This window comes from Triticum dicoccoides, chromosome 6A, assembly GCF_002162155.2.
Source record: "Triticum dicoccoides isolate Atlit2015 ecotype Zavitan chromosome 6A, WEW_v2.0, whole genome shotgun sequence".
NCBI lineage: Eukaryota > Viridiplantae > Streptophyta > Magnoliopsida > Poales > Poaceae > Triticum > Triticum dicoccoides.
In genome coordinates this window covers 92,217,690-92,226,447 of record NC_041390.1, presented here as the reverse complement: position 1 = coordinate 92,226,447, position 8,758 = coordinate 92,217,690, and positions in this window count along the sequence as shown.

The window sequence follows — 8,758 nt, the reverse complement described above, 5'->3', positions numbered from 1 at the left end:
ACCCTAGCTTGACCCAATCGAGCTCTACTTTTGCTATAAAATGTTCCTGGAAGAATGTTTACATGTTAAGCATTTTTGCCGAGGTTGTTGTAGTTGACCCGTGCATGCTATGAGGTTGTTCTTGCCATGTTTAGCTTCTATCCCATGTCTACTTGGTGGGTGTATGCTTAGTTTGTCATACCATGCCTTATGGTGAGTGCATCGAGCTCGCAAACATGCCTACTTAATATCTGTTTTGCCATGTTCCAGTTTTTCACCAAGTCTGAATCTGTTAACGATTGTTGCTATGTTCACATGGATCCCATTGTATTTTCTGATCCCTTTTGGCTTATGGGCAGTAAGGGACTTTTGTTATATGCTTTGAGTAGCTTCATGCCATGCTTTTATTTGCCATGATATGTTCCTGTAGCATGTTGTTATTGTGCTCTTAACATTGCTTCCTGATGTTAAATTCTTGGCATGTTGTTATTTTCACTAAGTCTGTAACCTGATATATTTTGCACTTTTGCCATGCTTGTTTGAACCTGCTATTGAGTGAATTAGCCGTAGCTCAGTGTTCATATTTTGTCAAGCATCTTGAGTGGATCCCTGCCATGTATTTTGTTGCTATGTTAGATTGCAGTAGCTTGTTGTTCTTGATGAATTTAGATGGCCTCGTGCTGTTAATCGCAGATCGGTGCCATATTTGTTTTGCTTGCCATTTGCAAACCGTGCATCCGATTCCGGTGATCTTTATATCGATTTCGATCGAAATCAACTCATCTTTCCAGTGGCACTCTTGGTTTTCCAAGTTGAGGCCAGGTTCAAACTTTCCTTTCCGAAACATGCATATGCATTGCATATGGCATCCCGCATGTCATGCCATGTTTTGCATCATGTTGCTTGTGCATTGCACGTGGTTGATTGTGTCTCCCTTTGCTTGTGTTATTGCTTTGGGTAGAGCCGGGAGACAAGTACGTGATCGAGGAGGCCGTTGAGTATGCTTACGAGGATCAAGCTAACGTCAACTCGGAGAACTTTGCAGGCAAGATGACCATACCCTCGAAATCACTTCTATCTTTGCTTGCTAGATGCTCGCTCTTTTGCTATGCCTATGCTACGATACCTACCACTTGCTTATCATGCCTCCCATATTTCCATGTCAAACCTCTAACCCACCTTGTCCTAGCAAACCATTGTTTGGCCATGTTACCGCTTTACTCAGCCCCTCTTATAGCATTGCTAGTTGTAGGTGAAGATTGGAGTTGGTTCCTTGTTGGAACATGTTTATTGTTGGGATATCATTATTATATCTTGTCTACTTTAGTGCATCTATATACTTGGTAAAGGGTGGAAGGCTCGGCCTTATACCTGGTGTTTTGTTCCACTCTTGCCGCCCTAGTTTCCATCAGACCGGTGTTATGTTCCTTGATTTTGCGTTCCTTACACGGTTGGGTTATAATGGGAACCCCTTGATAGTTCGCCTTGATTAAAACTCCTCCAGCAAGGCCCAACCTTGGTTTTACCATTCGCCACCTAGCCTCTTTTTCCCTTGGGTTTCCGGAGCCCGAGCGTCATCTTTATTTTAAACCCCCGGGCCAGTGCTCCTCTGAGTGTTGGTCCAAACTAGAGCTCCTTGCAGCGCCACCTCGGGGAAAATCGAGGGCTGGTTTTAGTTGTACGGATTGCTTATCCGGTGTGCCTTGAGAACGAGATATGTGCAGCTCCTATCGGGATTTGTCGGCACATTCGGGTGGCTTTGTTGGACTTGTTTTACCACTGCCGAGATGTCTTGTAACCGGGATTCCGAGTCTGATCGGATTGTCTTGGGAGAAGGAATATCCTTCATTGACCGTGAGAGCTTGTGATGGGCTAAGTTGGGACTCCCCTGCAGGGATTTGAACTTTCGAAAGCCGTGCCCGCGGTTATGGGCAGATGGGAATTTGTTAATGTCCGGTTGTAGATAACTTGAAGCTTAACTTAATTAAAATGAATCAACAGAGTGTGTGGCCGTTGGTCTCTTTTCAGCGGAGTCCGGGAAGAGAACACGGTCTCGTGTTATGTTTGAACGTAGGTTGTTCTAGGATCACTTCTTGATCATAGTTTGTCGATTGTGCCTTTGCCTTCTCTTCTCGCTCTCATTTGCGTATGTTAGCCACCATATATGCTAGTGCTTGCTGCAGCTCCACCTCATACCTTTTACCATACCTATAAGCTTAAATAGTCTTGATCGCGAGGGTGTGAGATTGCTGAGTCCCCGTGACTCACAGTTTACTTCCAAAACTAGATGCAAGGACCGATGATACCACTCCAGGAGATTCGACTAAGCTCAAGTGGGAGTTCGATGAGGACTCAGGACAATACTACATTTCCTTTCCAGACGATCAGTAGTGGTGCCCAGTTGGGGCGATCGGGGACTTTGTTGCATTTTGGGGTTGTCTTTATTTGGTTCCGTAGTCGGACCTTGATTGTATCTGGATGAATGTATTGATATTTATGTTATTGTGTGACGTGGTGAGTGTAAGCCAACTATGTATCTCTTTCCTTTATTCAGCACATGGGTTGTGTGAAGATTACCCCACTTGCGACATTGCTTATAATGCAGTTATGCCTCTAAGTCGTGCTTCAACACATGGGAGATATAGCCGCATCACGGGCGTTATAAGTTGGTAATCAGAGCCTTCCCTGACTTAGGAGCCCCCTGCTTGATCGAATCGCTGGCGTTGTTGAGTCCAGAAAAATGTTTTGAGTCATTTAGGATTATATATATCGGAGAGTAGGATTCTTTTTACTCCTCAGTCCCTTCGTCACTCTGGTGAGGCATCCTGACGTAGAGTTTTGACTCTTCTCTTCTCAAATTTCACTAATTTTTTTAGGATCACGCGGGTATCTTGGAATCGTTTCGATGGTTTTGTGACGAGAACATTATTCTTGGTGCCTCCTGACATTTAGGGGTTGTGGCAGTGTCCCGGGGAGTTGAGCTCCGAGGTGTTGTCGTCACAATTTTATCGTTGAGATTTTGGAATACCTGAGTTTCGCCGACATCGAAAATCTCTTTTATGCATTTGTTGGTGAGATAACCTCGACGCCACCCAGTACTGGGGCGGGAGTTCGGGAGTATTGCCATAACTTGTATAACGGATGCTTTTAGAAGGTTGAGGTAAATGATTTCTGAAGGTTTCTTGGTTATGTGTTGAAGGATGGATACAGCTGGATGTAGAATTTGCTAGATTTGGGTGAGATATTATGCTTCCCCTGTATCCCCAACACCTGATTGCATAACCGAAAAGGTACGGGAGTTTCATAGGTGGGAATTCTTGTAGCTCTAGTATTTCTTCCGTGGATATTTGGTTCGTGATTGGGTAATCCTTACCAAGTATTTGTTCTTGTCCGTACCTTGTTGTTTTATTCTTCTACCCTATCTAAGTGGCTTCTCAATTTATGGAAGTGTGACCATTTCAATTGGAATTCATTCGTTCATTTTGTTCGGATGTTAAGACTATATGTTGCAATTTTCGATCCATTTGATGCAGCTTGAATATATGTCTGTCAAGATGCTAACGGATGTCACCCTCTTCAGGATGGCTCCTCCAACGCGTCAGATCCTAATCCGCCACCACCACCTCCACCTCCGGAGGCATGGCAAGCTGTGATGGCCGCTACCAATGCAAACACGCAGATGCTCATGCAACTCTTGCAAGAGCGTAACCAAGGGAATCAAGGCCATGGAAACTTTCAGAATCAGTTTGCTACACTCAACCAGTTCCTCGCAAACCAGCCAAAGATCTTCAGCAACTGTGTCGAGGCAACAGACGCTGAAGATTGGCTCATGGATATCTGCAAGCATTTCGAGTGCAGCAACGTCAGGCCTGAGGACTTTGTCAAGTTTGCCTCGTTCCAACTCAAAGACCAAGCTGCAGAATGGTATCAGCAATACAAAGATTCCAAAGGAGGTCGTGTGATTACCTGGGATGAGTTCCGTCAAGACTTCAAAGCTGACCACATTCCTCAGAGTGTTGTTGAGAGCAAGCGTGAGGAGTTCCGCAATATAAAGCAAGGTAGCTTGTCTGTTTACCATTACAACATCATGTTCCAGAAGCTCGCTCGTCTCGCTAAGCAAGACGTCCCTGTCGAGAAGAGCATGATTTATCAGTTCAGGGGTGGCCTCAGAGAAAATCTCCAACTAGCTCTTGTGCTTTTCGAGCCGCAGAAGTATGATGAGTTCTACAATATGGCACTGAAACAAGAGACTGCTCAACTCAAGTGCGATGCTTCCAAGAAACGAGTCAGGGATGCAACTCCTTCTTCCTCAACTCAAGTGGCAACTAAGCAGCAAAAGTATTGGTTGCCTCCTCCTCCTCCGTCCCGCCAGCCTTATCAGCAGAAGAGCAAAGGTGGCAATGGATCTGCCCACCCACCCAACCCAGGCTTTTAGAACAAGACTTCGTCTCATGCTCCAAGATCAAGTGCTCCGTATCACCGTCCGCTTTCAGAGGTTACGTGCAACAAGTGTCAGCAGAACGGTCACTATGCCAACAAATGCTTCAATCAGAGACCTTCCTCCTCCTCCTCCTGTGAGATCTGCTAGCACCACAGTGGTCAAGCATAACCCCAAGTTCGCAAAGGTCAACATGATGAACGCAGCTCAGGTAGAGGACTCGTCAGATGTGATTATGGGTAACCTTCCTGTTAATGATATTCCTGCAAAAGTTCTTTTTGACACTGGTGCATCGCATTGTTTCATCTCGATACCTTTTGCATCTAAGCATGATTTGGTTACTCAAGTTTTGCCGAAACCTTTGGCTATTGTTTCTCCGGCCCGACAAATGACTTCTCGAGTTTTCGTTCCGGATGTTTCTATCATGTTGGGCGACTATAAGTTCCTGTCTTCTCCTAATGTTCTTGGTGACTCGGATATTGATCTTATTCTCGGAATGGACTAGATTTCTAAGCACAAGGCTCAGCTAGATTGTGCTGCCAGGCAGATTCAATTGACACATTCGTCTGAGGATGTAATCGTCTTTGCTAGTCGTGATGATACCATCTGACTATTTTCTCTCAATGAGAAGGGCGAGATGGATGCCATCTCTCAGATTCCAGTCGTTTGTGAATATCAAGACGTCTTTCCAGAAGGGCTTCCAGGAATGCCTCCGCACCGGCCAGTTGAATTCGTCATCGATCTTGAGCCTGGCACAGAACCTGTTTGCAAACGTCCTTACAAGCTTGGTTTTGAAGAGTTGAAGGAGCTGAAGAAGCAACTCGATATTCAAGAGCGTATGGGTCTCATCCGACCAAGTTTTTCTTCATGGGGTTGTGGTGTTCTTTTCGTCAAGAAGAAGGATGGAACGGACCGACTTTGTGTCGACTACCGTCCATTGAGCAAGAAGACCATAAAGAACAAGTACCCACTTCCCAACATCAATGAGCTTTTCGAACAACTCAAAGGTGCTCAAGTATTCTCCAAGCTTGATCTCCGTATGGGCTATCATCAGATTCGCATTTGTGAAGAAGATATCCCCAAGACAACAATCAGAACAAGCTATGGTTCATATGAATACACTGTCATGTCTTTCAGCCTCGTCAACGCTCCTCCAACATTCTCTCGCATGATGAACTTCATCTTCAACGCCTACACAAATGACTTCGTCTTGGTCTACCTCGATGACATTTTGGTCTTTTCCAAGAACAAGGAGGATCATGCCAAGCATTTGAGATTGGTGCTGGATATACTCAGAGAACATCAGTTCTCTGCGAAGTTTTCAAAGTGCGAGTTTTGGCTCGATGAGGTTCTCTACCTTGGACATATCATCTCTTCCAAGGGCATAGCGGTGAATCCTGAGAAGGTGTCTGCAATTGTGAATTGGGAACCGCCTCAGAACGTGAAGCAACTCTGCAGCTTCCTTGGGCTCGCAAGCTATTGTTGAAGGTTCATTGAGAACTTCTCTAAGATTGCGAAGCCTCTTTCGAACCTTCTCCAGAAGCATGTGAAGTATGGCTGGTCGCCTGAATGTGACATCGCTTTCAACACCCTCAAAGAGAAGTTAGTCATGCTCCAGTTCTGACTCCTCCTGATGAATCCAAACCTTTTGAGGTCTTCTGTGATGCTTCCCTTCAAGGTATTGGTGCAGTGTTGATGCAAGAGAAGAAAGTTGTGGCCTATACCTCTCGCTAGTTGAAGCCCAACGAAAAGAACTACCCCACTCATGACCTCGAGTTGGCGGCAATTGTCCATGCTCTTTTAACATGGAGACATCTCTTATTGGGAAGAAAAGTGGACATCTTCACTGATCATAAGAGTCTCAAGTACATCTTCACTCAGCCAAACCTCAACCTCAGGCAGACTCGTTGGATCGAGATGACTCAAGAGTATAATCTGAGTATTGAATATAGTCCAGGGAAGGCCAATGTAATTGCTGATGCATTGAGCAGGAAGTCTTACTGCAACAGTTTGATTATCAAGCCTTACCAACCAGAGCTTTGTGAAGCTTTCCGCACACTTAATCTCCTAGTTGTTCCTCAAGGATTCCTTGCCAACCTCCAAGTCTCTCCTACTTTGGAAGATCAGATTCGTGAGGCTCAACTTCTTGATGCCATGGTGAAGAAGGTGAAGATTGGGATTGCCAAGAGTCAACCCAAGTACAAGTGCTATCGTCTTGATGACAAGGATACTCTATTCTTCGAGGATCGCATTGTTGTTCCTAAAGGTGACCTTCATAAAGTCATCATGAACGAGGCTCACAATTCACTCCTCTCTATTCACCCTAGAAGTACCAAGATTTACCATGACCTCAAGCAGTCGTATTGATGGACTCAAATGAAGCGCGAGATTTCTTAGTTCATGAATGAATGTGATGTCTGCAGAAGAGTGAAAGCAAAACACCAACGACCAGTTGGTCTCCTCCAACCTCTTGCCATTCCAGAATGGAAGTTTGACCATATTGAGATGGACTTCATGACTGGATTTCCCAAGTCCAAGCGTGGCAATGATGCTATCTTTGTTATCATCGACAAGCTCACCAAAGTGGCTCATTTTCTTCCAGTCAAAGAATCTATCACAGCAGCTTAGTTGGCAGAGCTATATACCTCCAGGATTGTCTCTCTGCACGGCATTCTACAGTTGATATCTTCAGACCGTGGCAGCATCTTCACCTCTAAGTTCTGGGATTCCTTTCAGAAGGCCATGGGCACCAACATTCGCTTCAGCACAACCTTTCATCCTCAAACTAGTGGCCAAGTCAAGTGAGTAAATCAAATTCTTGAAGATATGCCCAGGGCTTGTGTCATTTCTTTCGGTATGAAGTGGGAAGATTGTCTTCCATATGCCGAGTTCTCCTACAACAACAGCTTCCAAGCGAGTTCGGGCAAGGCCCCATTCGAGATTCTCTATGGCAGGAAGTGCCGTACTCCTCTTAACTGGTCAGAAACTGGTGAACGTCAACTTCTTGGCAATGACTTGATCACAGAGGCTGAAAAAATGTGCAAAGTCATTCATGAAAATCTCAAAGCCGCGCAATCGCGTCGGAAGAGTTACTATGATAGAAAGCATCGTGACTTGGCTTTCGAGATAGGAGACCATGTCTACCTCCGCGTCTCTCCAATGAAAGGTACTCGTCGCTTTGGTATCAAAGGGAAGCTCTCCACTAGATACGTGGGTCCTTTCAAGATCATTGGAAAAGAGGCGATCTCGCCTATCAACTTGAGCTTCCATCCAACTTTGCAAACGTGCACTACGTGTTACACGTATCTCAACTCCGCAAGTGTTTCAAGACTCCTGACCACACCATCAACTTTGAAGAGATTGATCTCCAAGAAGACATGTCTTATCATGAGCACCCTGTTGCTATTCTTGAAGAGACTGAGCGCAAGACTCGCAACAAGTCTATCAAATTCCTGAAAGTCAAGTGGTCACATCATTCCGACCGTGAAGCCACCTGGGAACACGAGGACCACCTCTGTTCTGAGAACCCAGAGTTTTTCCAGTCCTAGATCTCGGGACGAGATCCTTTTGTAGTGGTGGAGTGTCGTAACACGCCGTATGTAACCTGCCATATTTGTATTCCAACTCTTGCCATTTCCGGCACTAAGTTATGCTATTTTCCTCGTTGTCGGGTTTTTGTCTTCATGTTGTGTTGTCTTTGTCATGCATCTCATATCATGTCATCATGTGCATCGCATTTGCATACGTGTTCGTCTCATGCATTCGAGCATTTCCCCCGTTGTCCGTTTTGCATTCCAGTGCTCCTATGTCCTCCGGTGTCCCTTTCTACCTCTTTTCGTGTGCGAGTGTTAAATATTCTCGGATTGAACCGAGACTTGCCAAGCAGCCTTGGTTTACTACCAGTAGATCGCCTGTCAAGTTTCATGCCATTTGGACTTCGTTTGATACTCCAACAGTTAACCGAGGGACCGAAAAGGCCTCGTGTGTGTTGCAGCCCAACACCTCTTCAAAGTTGCCCAAAACCCACCTAGACCCCCTCCATCATCTAGGTTGTTCAATCACGATCACGTGGCCGAAAACCGTGCTCAATTTGGAGCCTCCTAGCGCCCTCTACCTATAAAAAGGCACTCCCCCCCGAAATTTTTGGATCATTCCAACCCTAGACCTAGCTACCACGTCCCTCCGCGCGCCGGACATGTCCGGGCCGCGCCGGACGCTTCCGCCGCTGCCAATCCCGCGCCGCCACGTGGCTCCCCGCCGGCCCACATCGCCGCCTCGCCCGCCCTAGCCCGCCTGGCCCGTGCCCGACCCTCCCCGCCGCCCGACTGAGCCCGCGTCCGC